The following is a 21,239-nucleotide window of genomic DNA, read 5'->3' as shown; positions in this document are numbered from 1 at the left end:
AAACATATGGATTCAAGCCACTTTCTGAATTTTGGGGAATTCAAATTAACCACAAATTGTTTTTCCAGTCTTATATATGTTAAGAGAAGTGGAGAATTGAAGGAAGAGGAAATGCAATTGGACTATTCACAAACAACTGAAAGACATTCTGCTTTGGTACTTAAGGAAATATAAAATATTACCATGTGACTAACAGAAATTCTGAAGGATAACAATCAGGATTGATGAAAAGATAAGGCTATCTGATGGGTTCATAACGGAGTCAAAAAAAAGTACAACCATTTTGGAAGTGATAAACAAACAAACAAAAACAAGAAGATCCACCAGCACGTATGTACTATAATTCCCATTGAAGCACTGTTTGAAATAGGGAAAACTAACAAAACATTACTAATTGTTAGTCAATAAGGAAACAGTTGAACTAATCATGGTATAACTTACTTATTAACATGACTCCATTTTTGAGAAGTATTTGCAAACTTGTACATATTTTTGGATGGATTCATTTGAACAAAATTAAGAAAAAGTTTAAAGATGGCATGAAATTTTTAACTATTTGTGGTGATTTTAGAAACAAGAGTGAGTATAAGAGGTTACTCTCTTATTATTTTAATAAATGGTATCTTAGGATTGTGGGTAATTTTTTTGTTTATTAAATAAACTTAAAAAAAGGAAAATACTTTGGGTCAAGCAGGTAAAGACTACATCATATAAAATTTATAAATTTGTCATTTAGCTTAAAAACTTCTTAATAATTACATTGATCAATATTAACTTTCATAAATAAGAAAAATTCTGATGGTTAATCAAGAGAGTGTAATCTGAGAATTGGCAGGCTTGTTAGCACTTAAAATTTGTTAATAAGATGGAAAATCAGATGACTAATCTATTCATCTTACTACAGTATTTCCCACATTATTGACCACATTTCAAGAACCATCCTACTTTTATTTTAATTTCTCACTTCCTGCAATAATAATTTTTAATTGAATTTTAGGAGTATGTCAATATGATGACACATTTAGGAGCAGCCATGCAAGTGGAGCAAGTGGACCCCAGAGGAATAAAGCAGAAGATGCTGATATTTTCTTGCTTCTATGTCAGCCCTGTGTAAACTTCACCTCTAAAACTGCCATAAAAGCATATTTTAAAAATGGTTGATTTATTTAATAGTCACATTGAAATTTCTGCCCATTTGATTTTCTGTCCATAACCAAAAATCAGCACCATAAAGTCTGGCCCAATTAACTGGCTTTTTAAAGTTCCAATATTTACTTAAAATGTAAAGATTTCAACATATATACTTGTGCATACTACATACATAGAAAAAGAGACTGGAGCAAAGCTTACAGGAAATTTTTCATGTAATTGAAAAGTTTGGCTTTCCTACATTTTAAAATACCAAATCATGTTTTAATATTGGAAAGTGTTTCAATTATAAAAAAACAAAAACATACTCTAAATTTCTGCTCTATAGCTATTTTTATTAGATTCTAAGAGAAATTCTGCAAAAAAAGGTTCTATTATTGTGTTAAAATGCCCAGACTCCAAACTATAGAAAATAAATCAACAGCTATTTTGCAAAAGAGAAATGACATTTTTTCATAAAATGTCAGGAGGTTATGTTTGTGTTAATGAGAAACATTATCTTACCAAAGAATCCTGGTATCCTCATTTCCATTTATATAGGAAAATGATTAATACTTAACTAATTGGCACATGCAAATGGGGATTAACTAAATTCACTTTTCTTCACAACTCAACGACTGTAATTTAGATCCTTACTTAGATTTAAATCTTTTATTATTTTTGAAGGTAATCATCTTCCTGTTGTTAGAAATAAAATATCAAAGCACCATGCTAATTATAGCTTATTTGTGTCTCACAAATTAGCTAATTATCATTACTGAAAAGTAAATGTACAGTGAACAAAGTTTAAACCCCTGAATTGGAGTCAAACCTTCACACAATACAGTGATGAGATATATGCTATGGTTATGTCATTGGGTCAGATATACTTTGGAGCTAATAACTGTACTTAGATAGTTGGTTTTATTTCGAAAATATTTTATTCTAACATTTCAATGCATTTATATATGTGAGTTTTTGGCAATTAGCTCTACTAGGTAGATAAGAGATGTGAGTTGGGAAAACAGAAAGATGTGCATGGCTAGGAAAGTAATATTTTAAGTAAAATCTCAAAGGGTCTCTGGCACGCATTATTAGCCTGAGGAAACTGTAAAATCAGTGGATTCATGAATTCAGATTAGCTGAGTAGTGTATTTCAAAATCTAGGCTTCTGGCAATAATAATTCCTTAGGTTTGGGCAAAAATCTTATTTGGCTCATTATTTAAAGGAACATGGCTAGAGGTCTAACAATTTCTGAGAGATCTAAACCCAATTCATTCATATGCAAATTTAATCTGTGGTGTGATGCTCATGTAGAATCAGAGGTTTGTTTTGAGATGCAGCCCTTAGTCAGCAATGACAGTGTATCCCAAGTATTGGGATAGTATTTTCCTGTGGTCATTGAAAATACTTATTTAGTAGCTACTATGTCAGATGTACTATGTACTATCATACTATGTACTATCAGATAGTACTATGTACTATCATATCAATATAAAAAAGTAAAAAAGGCTTGTGAAACTACCACCTCAAAAAGAACATATAGGCACAGGAGACAGAACAAATGTGTAAACAGAAAAGTTAATTGAATATAGTGCTGAAATTGCATGAACCATGGGGTACTCAGGGACCCCAAACTATTAAGGGGGAAAACCCTCATTCCAGTTACACTCTAGACAAAGTCTCACCCTAATCAGTGAAAATTTCAGACAAATTTGTTATATGGGCAGTTTGTTTGGGGGATCCTCATCTCTCAGCATCTTTTTTCTGTTTTAGTTATCTTGTTAGCACATGACCAAGGGGTACACACAGTTCCTAAACTGCTAAGGGTTGCACACTCTAAAGGAGGATCCAGCCATCTGTAAGCACAAAGGCAAAGGAAGCATACTCTTAGCCTAAAAGATTTTTATTAGAACTGGTGTGTATAAAGAGAAAGAGAGAGAAGAAAAGATTTCAAATAACAGATTCCCAGTAAAACTCCAAAACTTAACTATCCCCTTTGTGGGGAAATGCCTGGCCAAACAGGCTCAGCCTGAATCAGAGCAGCTGAGGCCTTGAAAGCTGCCACAAGCATAAAGTACTTTATGGTAAGGAACTACAGAAAAGGATTATGCAGGTTCCAGAGAGTAGGGACAGAAGGAAAGACTCAAAATTCAAAATGTACCATATATTTCATCATGATGCCAAGAAAACAGCTGCTATTGTCTCTGCCAAAATGCAAGTCTCAGAAGCAGCTTCCCCATGAGTCTTTCCCCTACGTGTCTCTTCTCCACGTATGTCTTCCAAGTGTCTCTACAGTTGCCCCCACATCATTCCCCTCCTCTTTCATTTCACCCCCTGGCTATCCTCCATTAAGGAGGTACTCTTCCTGGCATGCTGGACCTATAATCCAAGAGGTATACATGTTAGTGAGGATGGGGGAAATGGTGCCCATTCACTGAGTAGCAATGCCCCCCGCCCTTTCATGGAAATGCAACTGTACCAATTCTCTACTCAGAAGACATACATTTGACTACTTCCAATAAACAGTGCCTCCTTATTTTCCATCATCAAACAGGATAAAATACCGAACTCCTGATTTACCTTTTCCCTCCCCCCATGTTATGAAAATATATGCACCCACTGTCCATGCCTTCATTTTCTTTCTAGACAATCCAGTCAATCAATCTGCCTTCAAACTGATAATGACTTAAATCAAAGAAAGTGTTAAGAAAGACATTATGAAGAAACATGCCCTAACAAAAACGTTAAGGGCCAAGGCTGGTAGTAGCAGCTACTTGTAATGGAAAGCAAGCTCTCTACACTGTTAAAATTAAAGTAAAATGAGGACTGCTTTACAATGAACTTCTAGATTGAAAGCTGGATTCACAAATTATGGAATGTTTGTTCTAAGAAAGAAGGTCTGCTTCAGATAAAGGGAGGGACTTTGAATCATCATGTGAATATTGAGGAAAACAAATTCTTACTGGAAAGAGAGCAAGAGCTATTGTCTTTGACCCAGTGTCCCACAGAGTGGAAAACATTTACTTTGGGATTCCTTACACAGGTCAATGTACCACAGAAGCCAAGAGTGGTTTTTTTTAAAAACAATAAGACTAACCATAAGCCACCCAAGAATCAGAAATGCTTTTATAGAGACCAGTTTCTTCCTTCACATGCTCATTTTCAAGGCCACATCAGTTGAGGGAAAACTGTTCATCCAGCTCAAGCAGCTTTCAGTGTGTATGTGAATGTGTTTTAGTCCTGACCTATTTTCCAATCAGTAAGGGTAAAAAAAAATTCAAGGGAAAAAAAATGTGTAACTATTGCAAATTTAAATGTATAGAGAAATAAAAAAAAAATCTACCAGCTTCAAAACCTTACAGATAAGACATATAACTCCAGCTTAACTTTGACTATTTGCATGTTAAATCCCATTACCTAACTGAAGGGTATGTTGTTCAGAAAGGATATAAAATAACCTTACTATAAAATATACCAATAAAAGATGAATCATGCACTCAACCTTCAATACCTGACTGCTCAGCATTCATTTTTTTTCAAATTTTGACTCCTAGAAGCTTTTCCTGACCACCATAAGTCATTCACACTTGTTGCACTCTGCCAATAATGCACCCTATTCTAGTTGCTCAATTCATTACCTCTTTCCAAGTCAACTTTTCATTCAATATTCTATTTGTTTCATAGATTGTAATATAGTAACATGAAAAAAGCTAATGAAGAAAAGCAAATGTATGAACAAAAGAATGAATAAACTAAGTCTATGAACTGCCATAAATTTAGATGAACAGTTGTTTAGATAAATGTCAGCCTTTGACTAATTTAAGAGCCAACTAACATGAAGATTGAAATAAAGCATAAGAAGACTGAGTAACAGTCAGTGTTTAGTAGACTCATTAGTCAAAGAATTCTTTCCTCTAGGTACATATTAGATCATTTAGAACATTTTTTCAGACTAGAAAGGTACCAATTGGTACCATGAAGCAGTCATTTACTAAATAATACCCTGTATGTTTGAAAAAATCATGTAACATTAGACTCTTTGTAATCAGAGAGCAGTTAAGGTCCTGCAGAGTAAAAACTGGCTTTCAAAACTACAGTAGTAATCAGTAAGGAACTATTTTTCCAATTTTACAGATTCATAGAGAAAAGAATTATCTTTTGTAAAAATATTAACAATATCAAATGAATTTATATGGTTGGTATATGCAGCAAAGCTAACTTAAACTCATTCTTATTTTAGTAAATTTCTATTTTGAAGTTGATATATATGTTAACAATACCCTATTATTTAAAGCTTTTAATAAATTTAAATATTATTGGTATTATCTTCTTCAAAATCATTATCTCATTTAATTCCCATACTAAACTTAACACGAAGGTATTATTTCTAATCTACACATAAGGAAACAAGCACAGGAAGGAAAAGTAACTTAACCAAGCTGATCAAAGGTAAAACTAAAATTTGATACCATTTCTGTCCAAATTCTGTGCTCAAGCTTTTAATAATTATGTTATATTCCATCATGCATAACAACAAGAAGGTAAGCTCCACCACGGCAGATTTGCTTATCTTTTTGGTGCATCAATATATCACAAGTTAAATACCAATCTCACACGGGGTCACACAATGAATATTCATAAACAAAAGGATGATATTATTGAGGGTTATCTGATAGCAATTTTATGTCAATACTCTCAAATCAGTTCTCAACTCAATAAAATTAGAAACATGATCTTAATCTAAAGCAAAATAGATATATGTAGTTAAAGTACAATTCCTCACATCAATCCCATTTTGATGGGTGTCTTATCAGTTGCATGCAACTTTTTAGAATGTCAATACTAGTGGACTATATGCCTTATGATCTCTCCCAAGAATTTATGATTAAAAAATGACAAGTTTTCAGATTTTATACATGAGATATGTCACATATGTTAATCATAAGTCAAGGAAGATATGCACACATAGACATACATGACATGTATATGTATATATTTTCCTTGATTTATAATGGCGGCTACATCCCAATAAATGGCATAGTCAAAAATTCACAGCTTAGCCTAGCCAATCTTAAATGAGCACTTCTATTAACCTAAAGTTAGCAGTATCATCTAATATTCAGCCTATTTTATAATAAAATACTGAATATGTCATGTGACTAATCAAATAATGTACTGAAAGTAAAATACAGAATGGTTGTATGGGTTTTCAGGATTAATTACACATGATGGTACTGAAAGTACCATCACAAAGTTGAAAAATCATTAAGTTGAACTATTTAACGTAGAGAACCATTTGTATCATCAATATAATTAAGTAATCTATTAAGCATAAAACAATATGCAAAAAAGAAACCCTGCTAAATATAGATGAAAGTTAAAATTTTGAACTAGAAGACTGACCTATAATTTCAGGTTCTTTAAGATAAACCCATCTATTTGCTCATGTTTTTTGGGACAGTTATGGTGAAATGCATTGTGCTATTTTTATTACCTATTATATTTTCGATATTTCATAAAGCCAAAGGAACATAGATAAAATAAAAAAGTTGTTAGGTCCCATCAAGCTAATGGCTTTCAAATTTGCAGATTATACTAAATTTATCTACTATTGTTCATGCAAACACATCTTTTTCTATCCCCAGAACATGTCTTGTGGTATTCTCCTACTTAGAATAGTCTACCTTTTCTTCATGTACCCAACTGAATCTGAAACCTCAGTTAACTCCAACTTATTTCTATGAGGACATTACCTGGAAAAAAAAAAGTGAATTTAAAATGTTAGGAGCAATTTAAAAAATGAAATAACCTATCTCCTCAACCTGAATTTATGTATAAATTTCCCCTTTACTAATTGCTATTGCAGCCTGTGCTTATATATCTCAAGAGATAAAGTATTCTAAGATATTTAGGTTGTTATATTCCAAAATCAGGCACCTAACTCCAAGCTAGATCGATACAAATAGATAATGATAGGTAGGTAGGCAGACAGGCAGTTAGATGATAGTGATATCACATATACATGATTAAAGTCATAGAGATAGGTACACAAAGAGCCTTCTTAGGCCAGAGTTTAATTATGAAAGCTTCCAAGAGGTCTATTTCAGCAAGGTCTTAAAGAACATGCTAAATCTGCATGGCAGGAAAAAAGAACAAAATCTTTTAGACAGAAGGAAAATCATGTGAAAAGCTTCAAAAAGTCAAAATGACAAATTTGGATAAGTGTTGGTAGGAAGACAGATTACCGACAATAGGAGATAAATTAAGATCACAAAGTGTGGTTGATAAAAGCTCCAATGCCAAGTGAATGAATTAGTATTTTTTTGAGATAAACTTTAAGACACGTTAAGTTCTTAATTATGGGAGTGGCATGATGAAAGAAATATTCATTTGTCAGCAGTACACACTTCTCATCTTTCCTCTCCATCTAAACCATTCTTTTTTTCAGTACAAAAACAAGACCACTCAGAGGTTATTTGCAGGAATCATTCTGAAGACACGAATTTCTTAGAAACCAATGCCAGTCAATAAAAATCTGAATTTAATTATAAAAGGAAAAATCAAAACTTGTATAAAACAAAAATAAATGTTAGAACTGGCACACAGTAATATTGAAAGACTTGCTAATGAAAAGGCACATTTTTTTCAAGCAATAAAACTTAGCCAATACTTACGTGGTGGAAAATCTCAAACTACGGCCACTTTGCCAGTATTATGGGGTCATTTTAATTATCAAGACTCAAGAGACTCCCTCATGTAGGGAAAATATTACTTAGAGATTTAGGATATCAACTTTCACTTTTATATATTATAATATATATATTATAATATATATTTTTTTATGGGGTTTTCACCATGGGAGAAAATCCTTTCAAACAAATGACTTTCCAGTTTAGAATATTTTTCTGTACATCAGGGACCAACTCAATAATTCTGAATGCTTTGAGAAGTGAAGCGCAGGAAATTCTTTCATCTTTGAGTTGGCATGTTCCCTCTTCTTCACCATAATTTACACTTAGTACTGGCTGGGTAAACCCACATTGGCTGTCTCTCTGCCCTCCACAAACCACAGCCATGACCATATTTACCTTATTTAAGAGGTCACATCCAAGTAAAAGGTTTTCAGATCAAAGTCAAAGGCATTAGCAGGTTGGCAAAATTGACTGTGGTAAAACAGAAGTACTCTTTGTTGAATAGCACAGAAGCAAAAGTGTCCATTCACTTGGTGCGTGGGCTTAACAATAATTTCCTATGGTATACCAGTTCTTCACCAAGTAAACAATAGCACAGTGTAACTAAATTCACCAAATCTTTTTATTGATTTCCACACTTTATTTCCTTAGCAAGTCCATAATTGTTGATTTATTATAAAGTTTTAGAATCTAAAATTATATATTTTAAATGTCTTTATGGAACTGGGGATGATTTTGAATCAACTAATACTGAGATGGAAGTATTCCTTGAAAGAATATTTTTGTTCTATTAATTAGTAAAATATTAAAATCTATTTAGTATTATATAAGCACATGCTCAAAAATACCTATTCAAAGATGTATTGTTGGCTAAGAGAAAAAGGAATCAATCAAAATCAGATTAATATTTATTTTCAGTTATATTTATATAAGGAATATAAATATAAATTTCATTGTTTATAGTAAATGGATAGGTGGTAAGGTCAGAACATATTGGAAATAAAATGTTTTTGTAAGTAGATAATTTTGGTCTATAATCATTGAATATTTGGTTTTCTTCTGACCCTAATGGAAGTTTGAAGTTACAATCAAAATTATTTAGAGTATATTCTAAAATTCAACTTACCAATGCAAAAATAGTAATTTAGATATACTCAGAAGTACTTCTCACTTTATTCTGACAAAAGTGATTACCACGCATACTCTCATTTCCCTTTCATTGAAGCTACATATTTTAAGACCAACAAATCTCTAGTCTAGTATTTTGGGGGAAATCATTAAATAAACACCTTAGTTGTGGCTGTTAAGTTACCTTGGCTATACTAGAATTGTCCATCTGAGAAACAGTTCATTGTAAATCAGTATCTGTAACTCAGGACAACCGTCCTTCAGATTTTCCTCATGCTTTCTGCGTCCATGATGTGGCAGCACAAAGCCCATCTAGGGTCACTCCTTTGTGATTCTGTGCCTCAGCTTTAGCTGCCCTTATATTAACAGATTAAAGCACCACACAAGCTTCATTAAACCATGCCTATGAAACTTCTGTTACATGCCCTTGAAAAAAACCTGGGAAAATTTTAGTGGGAACCACTGTGTTAGCATCTTCACTCCAAACCATTTGAACTAACGATATGTTAAAAGCTATGAAATGATATGTTTTACAAAAAGATTTCCAAATAGAGCAATATTGGCAAAGAAAATAGAAATAACATTCAATCATAGTTTTTACAAACTACCTAATACATTAAAAATAAATGAGGGGGACAGGTACTCAAGTGCATGAGGGTTAGTAAAAGTTTTCAACTGACAGGAGAATTTGAGTGGGATAAAAGGAGCAGAGAAGCAAAATTCAATTTGCCAACTAGTGGCATTATCAACTTGAAAGAGAGACATTAGAAGGTTGAAATAATTAGATCTTCCCTCCAGTTACCAGTAAATTTGCCAAAGGAAGCATTAGAAATATGCAAAACAGTGTAAGTTTAAAAACAGCATTTGCTGATAAAATCAACAGATCTCTCTGTATTCCTCGGGGAACCATCAGATACAGTTACTGCAGCCAGATCCCCACAATTTATCCTAGACTCTCTCTTTCATCCCCTACATTTAATAAATCACAAAATTCTTAAAAAGTTCTTGAATCTATCTCTCATATCTCACTCAAAGAATTCTCTCTGCCATTGCTTACATCAATATTTTTCACAATCCCTTCTTCTTCCTTGGGTTATGTGCTTAATGTGTGTTGTTCTTGTTGTTGTTTTAATTCCAAATAGGATCATGTTGTTCTAATGTCTAATATTCCTTAGAAGTCCATATCCTATGGGGTCATGACCTCTTTGCATTGGTGTCCCACATACCCTGTCTGCTTTCTGCCTAACCTCAATCTCCATTACCCTTCCACAGGCATATTCCACACACCTTGAGCTTAAGACTGTTTCCCAAAGACATCATGCTTTGGCATCCTTGAAAACAATTTTTGTCTCTTTCCTTTGTTATTGTATAACCAACTCCTACTAATTAATACACAGTTCCATTGTCAACCTCCTTTAGAAGTCTCCTGATCCCACTTCATACCAGACCATTTGCTCCTCTGCCATAGCCCATATCCCTTTGAAATGACCTTGTAGGTGTTCTACGGTCACCATACCTTGAGTGTCTCAAAAGCAGAAATTTTTTTTTGTTGTAAGACACACTTTTATTTTTTCTATAAGACACACTTTCTTTTCTTTTCTTTTCTGTTCTGTTCTTTTCTTTTCTTTTTTAAAGAAAATTTGCTTCCGGGCCTCCCCAGTAGTGCAGCGGTTGAGCACTGGGTTGCAAAGCTGCCCGCAGCCTCTACAGCACTGGTTCGATCCCCGGCCACCGGGCATGAGTCCCACATGGCACGCAGACCTCTCCTGCCGCCCGCTGCTCCCTTCAGCAGTGTACTTCATCAGTCTGTCTGTTCTGCTCCCCGCTCTGGCTCTGGTGAATTCTCTCACCCTCCCGTGCTTCTGACTGTACCCAGTACTTGTATGATTAATTAATTAATTAATTAAATCTTTTTTAAAAAAAAGAATATTTGCTTCCCCCCACCGCCTAAATGCAGAAATTCTTATGCAGTTTTGCTTGTTAATGTACAATGTCTCCACAGTTGTCTATTAAATAAGGCTTCTAGAATTGAAGGAGTGAAAGCAACTGTTTTAGGCCCACTGCTTCCAACCAGAGCCAGGAATTAAATCTCCACGCAAGGGATCCATTAAGTGCCCTTGGGGAACCCTGTAGGGCAGCAAGGAAACAGGACTTGGCCAAGGAAGAAGTTAAACAAAGGTATGGTTTTAGTTGAGCCCTCTCTCAGCCTGACCCCACTGGGAGCTCTTGACAGTTAATGACATACCAGAATTGTGTCCCTTTCAGCCAAGTAAGACAGGCTCAAAGTTTCTCACAGAACCTCTATGTTAGTCATCAACTGCACTCTGCCAAGGTTGAGAGAGCAGAGGTGGTAGCAAGTATATCTTCCCTCTCCATCTCCAGACTAGCAACTAATGTCAGCCCAGGGAGGGCAATGCCCTACAAAGGAAAATAACTCTGAGCCTCTAGTAACCAACATTCACTGAAGCTGAACCACGGGTGCTCATGCCTGGGAGGAATCTCTCTTGGTGAAACACCACCAGCTTCCACTGCAAGCTTCACAACAATCATACATATTAATATAATCTTTACAAAAATAACTTACCTAGAGATATTTTTCTATTAGTATCCATTCAAGTGAATTGGTAACTCCACACTGAGGAGTTGTTTGTTTGTTTTTACCATGTGGCTGGCTCTCTTCCATTATCTGAAATGCATATAACTTATCCATGAAAGCCACACTAAGGATTTCAGTGAGTTTCAGTGCAGTCATATTGTAGCAGCAGAAGTTTTTCCAAAGGAAACTTTAAGCAGATCAAAGAGGAGAACTTGTGTTTCGGTATCTAGTGTTAACTACCCATTAATCAGAAGAGACACCAAGTCCTCGGCAAGGATATTTCTTTAGAAAATCTAACCTTTACAGTTACCATAAATTATTTCCCTTTTATTGATAAGAGGAATCCCATGTGTTATAGCTGAGATTTGGTACTTACAACTTCACAGTAAATAAATGGTTGGCCACAGAACAGGCTGAAGGCCTTATAGGGTTAAGTCTTTGTGAGGTTTTATAATCTTTCCTAGACACATGGAACTAAATAAATAGTACAGCATCATCATATGCTATGCATTTATCTAAGAGAGAAGCACTTTAAAGGTTTGCAATTCATGAAACATTATTTTGAATAGACATTGATTAATACTCATACAACATTTATACACACCCACCCACACACAAAGCAAAACAGATGAAATGATCTTTCTACCATTTTTTATAGCTTTAGAATTAGTGCATAACAGTGCATAACTATTGCAAATATTTTCTAGAATGATTAGTACAAGGAATCAAAGAACACTGGAGATAAAATTAAGTTCCCAAAGGAAATTTTCCTTCTAGATTACAAATAAACAGAGGAATTGAAAATAATATAGAAAATCCCTGCTAATAATAGATGCCAATTTTAATCACTAGCAGTGCAAAAAAGTATGCAGTAATTAGAAACAGCTGACCTTTTAAAATCTGATTGTGTGCATTTTCTATTTATTATACTGAATTTTGACCACACGTTCCTATTAGAATCATCACATTTTAGTGAAAGAGAAGTTTATTGGCTTAAAGCTAACTTGGTGAAGTGTCTGCAAAGGTACAATGGAAGCCTGTGACACATTATCAATGGGTATGGAAAGGTACCCAACAAATGTCAATGGCAGTCATGTGTAACTGAGGGCAGAGAAGAGTGTATATTAATTCAGGAAAATATGGCTCCACTCCAAGGATTTTTACAATCTCTGGACTCTTTTTAAGAAGTTTTCAAAATTGAATCACATTGAAAATGAAAAACAAAAAAAAAACTAACTGCATCCACTTCAGGTATGAAACTAAAGATAAGGAAATTCAGGCAGTCCATGGCAGCATGGTTTGAGCAGATAAAAATGGAAAATGTCCAAACCCTCTGACTGTATAGAAAAGTCTCAACATTTGCATTTTGTTTCATTTTATTCTTCAGGCAATCTATTAATGCATAGGGGATTACTATTATAATTTTCATTAATATTGAATGCTCTAGATTCCAGTTGAACACATAATGTATTATTGAAACCTTGATTTCTAATTTTTAACGGTTGAGAAAGCAAGTGATTATATTCTTCACTAAAACAATTTTTAAATGACCTTCTATTAAACAAATTATACAGGAAAGAAGTGATTTAGTAATAAGATCCAAAATCAGAATGTTTCTACCCAGATGAAATGAGGAGATGGGTAAAATGAAACAATAAAATTAGCTGGGTAACTCAGACAAATAAATTTTGATTTGTTGATATTAAGACAAATGTAGTCAGGGAGGAGATATAACTTAGAAAGGGATTATTTAGATAAATTAATTTTCCGACAAATGGGGTCCTCCCTGGTGATGCAGGGGTTAAGTCTCAGCACTTTGGAGCTATACAGTCACTGTTGTAAGAGTTTGATCCTCTCCCCTGCCACCCCAGGTTGCTAATCCACATGGCACCGCAGACCTCTCCTGTCTTGCCCACTTCTCCCCTCAGCAGCATATCTTAGTAGATCCACCTGTTCTGCTCCCTACTCTGTCTCTAGTGAATCCTCTCACACTCTGCACCTCTGGCCTACACCCCAGTTCTTGTATGCATAAATAATAAAAATAATAAATTTTTAAAAAGAAATTTCAGACAGATGGAGATGTGATACTTTAAGTTCTGAAACTTTCATTTCAATTATTTTATCAAACATTTTTAAATATATGGCACGATTACTTATTATGGCATTTAAAGAAATGGATCATACTGATCTTTCCTTAATAAAATAGCATTATTCAGAAACATACTTCTTTGAATTTTTTAATCTCTCTATATACTGATTAAATACTGACACAGTATATAACTGCTTCAAGGAAACATGCTCAAAAATACTGAAGTGTGTCCAATTGTTCTCTTTTTTTCTGGTCCCTAGACTAAATATTTTTTGTTCAATGTTTCTTATTTGTTTCAAATATAGGCAGTTTTTTTATACCTTGATATTTTTCACAGTGGCTATCATTGTTTCTAATTTCAGTTGTCATTTCTATTGTCTGTTGGTTTCTTCCCTTTATTGGCATTATTTTATTCTTTCTTATTTTTCTCTGTATTTCTTTAAAATTCTCATATATCTTTACTTTCATCTTTAGAAACTGATTTTGAAAGCTAGCACCATCTATATGAATGCAGGTTCTTTTTTCTTCTGTAATTTTTGCATTAGTAACTGTTGGCATGATTTTTGTTCATGTTCATCCTCAGTAGTCTCATTTTCAAATTATTTCCAGTTTATGATAATTCAAGACAGTTAAGAATACCAAACACCTAAGGACACCTATCTACAATGACTAATTTTTTACCTTTTATAATAATGTAAATATGTGCTTTCCCCTCATGGCTTTAAAAGTATTTCCCAACTTTTTCCCAGGATAATTAAGTTTCATCTTTTGTTTTCTTAATAAATGGTTTCACGATATTGATCTTTCATATCAAAACACAAAATACTTATGGAAATTTTTTTCCCTTAATAACATTGTGTAGGAGAAAGTTATTCCTGAAAAACATTTTGGGGCATGAGTATGTTAAAAATATCATTTAATTTTTTACATACCAGTCATGTCTTCAAAACTAAATGACATAGTTTTCAGGAAAATGATCCAGCATCATGTAAGACATCTTAATAAAAGCCAAAATCAGGGGGTTTCCTTCTAGTTTTTGTTTTAAAGTGATAACTCATTAACTGATACTGATTACTTTGTTGGTTGATCTTTCAGAATGTTATTAAAGATAGTCATTTTGCCATTAAAAGAAAATATGGCTCTATGTTCATATTATTATGACTAAGGTAGCAATCTTATATAGGTACTGTTAAAAGATAAATTGAGGCATATTAAAATTTTTTAGTATATTTAAACAAAAATGAATTTGAAACAGGCAGTACCAAACCAGAAGTAGCTGTGAGTGCTCTATTAGTTGACTGTGATCAGTTGTCCTTAATGTTTTGATTTTGCAGCCTAAGGCATTTACAAGCTTAGAATTTGGTTGGCCTAGTATATTCTACTATGGCATTAGAGTCCCCTCAGTCTAATGGCCTCATTATTTAATTAATTTAATAGCACATAAGTACGTTGATGCTTTGTTTTACTTCAGTGGCTCTTGCCATAAAACTCAATCCTATTAGATAATGTAAAAAAGCATTTCCAAGCTTGTTTCTTCTTACCTGTCCTGTCTGACCTCTAGCCTCACACTGGGCCATTCAATGTACCACCATGACATACTTTGCACCTGAATTTCTCTCCAATCTATTCCCTCTCTTATCATTATTCTACCTTCTATTCTCCCTGACTAACTTTGGTCTTTTGAGTGAGTTTAGAAGTTCTTTTTCTTTTTTTTTTTTTAAAGATTTATTTACTTTTATACAAGAACCGGGGTACAGGCTAGATGCGTGGGAGGGTGAGAGGATTCACCCGAGACAGAGCGGGGAACAGAACCTACAGACTGACGAAATACACTGCTGAGGCGAGCAGCAGGTGAGACAGGAGAGGTCTGCTGCGCCATGTGGGATTCTCGCTGGCCCGCAGGTATCTAGCCCACGCCACAGGGCTGCAGACAGCTTCAGAGGGTGGCGCTCAACCGCCTGCACCACCAGGGAGGCCCAAAGTTATTTTTCTAAGAAAACTTTGAGATGCCCCGCCCCAAGTCTCCAGCAGAGTATGCAGCATCACCAGTGTTAGGTCTGCATTTCTGTTTGGTTTTCTGTAGTTTCCTCATTTCACAGTCAGCATAACCAAACAAAATTGAGACCTTTCATGAAATGCAAACCAATGTCAATTTGCTTAGGATTAAATTTGGTTTCTTACAGAAAAAAATCAGGCGAATATTTACATAAAATTTTATCTATTTTATTCTAAAACTAAAATTAAAAAATAAAAGATATAATTTTGAGCACAGGGCAAAATTAACATCAGTAAGGTAAGTACTTACTTGCAAGAGTATCAGAAAAAATGGTAGGGATGTTAGATCAAAAGGCATGAGAAACACATGGGAAATATTGCTAACGAGGTGGCTTTTACCACATTCTGACTAAATGGGAATATATTCCATTTTCAACTGAATCATTTATAATGTTAATAAGATATCTAGAGCAGTGATGTGGCTACCAATGGAATTAATCATATGTTTTCTATTTAATCCAAAGATGCTATGGGATATGCAAATATTCAAATGTAATATTAATTGAAGCAAAATAATATAACCTTGGAAAATGGTCAACCAAAAATGAATATTTATATATACTAAAGCTATATTGTTTGGAAATAATATAATAAGGAAGGGAAAGGAAGAGATTCGATTCTACCATATATTTATGGATAAAATCTAGGCTTCTCTTGAAGAAATATAAAAAATAACAGCATCAAAAATAAATCAGAAAGACTTACAAACTAGATCACTACTCTCTACATGGACAGCAATCTGAAAAATGGACAGGTAATAGACATATTTCTTCAGAAATATCCCTGCATAGTTTTTAAAATTAGACTAAGATCAGTATGACTATTTAATATGTGTGTGTATGTATTTGCTTAAGCATGTGTGTGGATGGATAGATACATACATACATAGTCATATTCTGATATATGCTTGCATACATGTATGTATATATCTTACATTTTCACATGTAATTTCTATTAGATATGGTATAAACCTCTCAAAGCTCAGAGAGAGCAAAATGTACTCATAAATTCACTATTCAGATTTAGGTCTGTACCAAGAAATCTTCATGCCAGAGTCATCTGTCTCTTTTGACTTCCACAACTTACCAGTAGCTGCAAGTGCACCTCCCCTCCTACAGTTTGTATTCTTCCTGTCAACACTCTAAGACTAATAGGAAGTGCTACTGCTCAAAGCTCATATATCTATAATAGTCTCCTAAGAGTTGTTTTCAAACTCAATCTGTCTTCTGAATGGTTTATCACACCTGCCACTATCAGCCCTATGAAGACAGAAGTAATGCCAAAGAGTATATTATATGCCCACCGATCTAAAGACAGTTTTGGACTCATAAATGATTTACTAATATTTATTGACAAATGCAGCTTGAAATTCTGGCTTAAGAATCTAGCCCAAATAATCAAATAATAAAAGACTATTAGGATGATGAAATTTAGCTATGACACATGCTCTAATAATAAAATTTGTAACCCAGTGCTGTATTTTTAGAATTTTATGTTAAGTGAAAAGGCATTAACATGTGAGCAGCATGCAAAGAGTTCTGGGTGGCTAGAGGGAAATGAAGACATGGCAGTGTTTGGGGGTGGGGAAGAGGAATCTGCATTATAATGCATTTTTTAGAGTCTAAATTGAACTGTATCTTTGTGACAGTTATTTAGGAAATTCCAAGTTTTTCATGGTTTCACTAAGTATGGGGTCTGGCAATAAAAAATAATCTGGCATTTATCTTGTGGAATTCAGGCAGCCACAGAAGCCCAAATAAATCTAATTTCCATGATTCCTGTGATTTTAATAGCCATTTGCAGCATGGAAACTGTGTGCTTGCTATTAAATTAGAACTATAAATATCATATAATCTGTATAATATAAATATGTAATAATTCTGGAATGACCATGTGACTTCATTTATTACAAATATAATCGAGGCGATGAATTCTTATTGTATTGAGGAACCAATAATTTCAGAGGCCTGAGGTCAAAAGAAGTAAACACAGGGATTTCTGTGCACCCTTTTTTCAGAGTCAATCCACTTGCTTTTTCTTTTAAGGTAGAAAGACAAGAATGTGGCAAAATGTCACTGACAGAGTATCGTCTTATCTGCATCTAAATTGTTTGACTTAGCAGTGAGGTGGTACTGAAGCAAAAGCATAGGGCCAAAAACCTAAGAGTCTACATCGTGCAAAACTAAAGAACTTTCTTGTTATACAACACCATTTAAAACTTGCCCACCTAATTTCTTATACAGAGCACAAACACTGAATCCCTATGTCTGCAAATACCATGCTCACAGAAGAAACAGCACTTTATATTGGGGTGCTTTTGAAATCCTTAAAGGAGAATGATGGGGTGGAGACAGGATAAGGACCTCTGCCCCTGTTCAAAAAGGTTGAAACTCATACAAAAGTCTCACCTCATGGGAAAACTCGTGTATGGGCACAAGTCAATGATCTTCACCATCATTAAGTAAAGAGAAAGTCAACTCCTCTTATAAGAGGAATTATATATTCTATCACTTTGTGTTCCCATTCCAGTTCAGAAAATTAGACATTGTTTTTACAGACATTAATTTTTTTAATAATTTCTGTTGTTGCTGTTGTTTTTAAGATTTATTTATTTATTTATACAAGCACTGGGTACAGTCAGAAGCGCTGGAGGGTGAGAGAATTCACCAAAGCCAGAGCGGAGAGCAGAGCAGGCAGACTGACAAAGTACACTGCTGAGGGGAGCAGCGGGCGGCAGGAGAGGTCTGCGCGCCATGTAGGACACTCGCCCGGCGGCTGGGGATAGAACCAGCGCTGCAGAGGCTGTGGGCAGCTTCGCAGCCCAGCGCTCAACCACTGCGCCACCAGGGAGGCCCAGACATTAATATTTTTAAACTTTTATAGAGAATATTAATATTTAAATGCTAGAAGAGATCTTGGCAATTGAGCCAGATCAGCAGTCTGGGAGCACAGAGTGGGCCTCCCTTCAGGGAGCACTGACTCGCAGCTCTCTTCCCTTCTGAGAGCACTGCCTCCCGGTTTAGCGCTGATAAAACTGAAAAGAGGAGAAATGATGTTATAGGTAAATGCTCATTCTTTCTCTTACAGAAATTCAGAGTATTAGCAAAGGCCAATACCCAGAGGCCACAAAGTCAAATATGAACTTGGGAGATAAAGGAAAACATACTGTTTTCTACATGCCCACAACACTCCCATTATAGTCCAAATGTTTGGATACCCCCAAAATTCACAGTAAATTCTAGTATCCAACCAAATGAGAGAGGTCTTTGAGAGGTGATTAGATTCTGAGGGCTCATGAATGGGACTGATGTCCTTTTAAGTGAGGGTCCACAGAGACCCTAGCCCCTTCCAGCAAGGCTATCAGTGTAAGGACCTCGGACATCCAGCCTGAAGAACTGGGAGACAAAACTCTGCTATTTTTAAGCCATCCAGTCTGAAGTATTTTGTTGTAGCAGCCTGAACAGATTAACATACCTTCTGGCACCAAATGTGTAGGTTTTCCACATCAAGAAGTTCTCCAGTTTTTTTTTTTTTGGGACACCAACTAGATATCCTACAGTTTATTTCAATTCTGAGACTAACTATGCAGACTCCACAAATTTAAGAACTCAGATGCCAAGCACAAGTCCCAAGTTCAACCCATGATTTTGATCAACCTGCTATAAACTGGAGATTCCTAAGACCTCCTTTCAGATTCACTAATTTACTAGAGTGACAACTCAGGAAAGTATGTCACTATTAACAGTCTATTATCAAGGATACAACTGAGAAGGGCCAAATGAAATAAATGTATAGAACAAGATATGGGAAAGAGGCACAGAACCTCCATGCTCTCAGAGCATATCAACATCTTAGCACCTCAATATGTTCTCCAACACTGAAGCCCTCTGAACCCCATCATTGAGAGTTTTTAAGGGGTTCTCCTTACATAGAAAAGATCAATTAGATCATTGGGTGACAGAATTCAATCTTCAGCCCTTTTTACTCCCCAGAGGTTGAAGAGCAGGGCTGAATATATAACAGTGTGATCTAGAAAGAGAAGGTTCGATATTCCCTGCCCCACCTAATGAAGGGAGGAGTTGAGCAAGGAGGGGAAGCTTAAAAGGATGTGGAGAAGACTTGAAGGAGGGACAGAGAGACACAGGAAGAAGACATGTTTGCTTCTTGGCCTTGGACTTGCACCAGGGAATTGGAGGACATGGACGGATACAACTGGAAGAGACCTGGGTGAGAGACCATGGGGAGGCTGACAACAGCAGCTTTTATCTTGACTCGTACATTGTACTCCTCTCCTTCCAGGCTTGCCTGAACTCTTCTGCCTCTTTCCTATGGTTCCCCACCAGAAGGTGCCTTAGACTTATGGCAAGCTTTCAGGCACTGGCAACCCCACTTTGGGCCAACCCTGTTTGGCTGGAAATTTACCCACTAGAGGACAATTAACTTTGGGTGTTTCGCTGGGAAACAATAATCCTTTCTCTTTTCTCTCTCTATTACACACTAATTCTATTAGTTAATTTTTATTGAAGGTCTTATGCATTAAGGGTATGTTTTGTCATTATGTGGTAGATGGCAGAGCCTATTTAGAACATGGAAGGTTTGGGGGTCCCAGAGTACCCCTAAATCTGCCCACTATAATCAACTGGTTAGTTAGTTCCCCTGGCAACCAGCACCCCAACCCAACCACAGGGGCTTTTCAAAGGTCTACACATTTACATAAACTCAGGTGTGATTAAAAGGGGCTTGTTATAAATAACAAAAGACATTACTTTCATTTTTATCTCTCTGGAATTGTTTCAGGAGCCCTGGACAAAAAAGCAATGTAGCTAACGATGTTCTATCACTGGGATCACTTAGGAAATTACAAGAGTTTTAGGAGCTCTGGCCAGGAATCCCTAGGTTGACTACTACTGCATTACTAAAGACCCCTACCCCAAGTCATATCCTCATTTGGACTTTTGGATGTGACTAACACAACCTAAGTCACCTTGCCAGCATACGCTATCGGGTGTGATCCAGGAGCCTCACCAGGAATAACAAAGACACTCCTACCACTCAGCAAATCCAAGGCTTTAGATGTTACCTCCCAGAAGAAGGAATAAGAGCCAAACCTCCTTTCCAGAGAAGGCCAAATACTTTACTTAATAGTGTCTGGTACTGGCTTCTACAATGGACTGTACACAAAAGGTTCAAAATATTAGAAACAGGAACTTAATCAAAATTCTAACAAGAAGTGGGGATTTCTTTTTTTTTAAGTAATTTTTATGAATTTTTGCATAAAAGAACTAGGGTGTAGGCCAGAGGTGCAGGGGGTGAGAGAATTCACCAGAGACAGAGTGGGAAGTAGAACAGGAAGATCTACTGAAGTACACTGCTGAGGGGAGTAGCAGGCAAGACAGGAGAGGTCTGCTGCACCATGTGGGTAGCTCCCTGGCCAGGGATTGAACTCAGGCTGTAGTAGTGATAGTGCTGAGACTTAATCCCTAGGATTTCTTGAACCAACAAAAAATCTCATTTCCCAAGGGTAAAAGGTAGCCCAGATAAGAGAGA

This window comes from Talpa europaea (assembly GCF_964194135.1).
Source record: "Talpa europaea genome assembly, chromosome: 4".
NCBI classification, from domain to species: domain Eukaryota; kingdom Metazoa; phylum Chordata; class Mammalia; order Eulipotyphla; family Talpidae; genus Talpa; species Talpa europaea.
The sequence above is the reverse complement of the archived record's forward strand: the minus strand, read 5'-3'. Positions refer to the sequence as shown.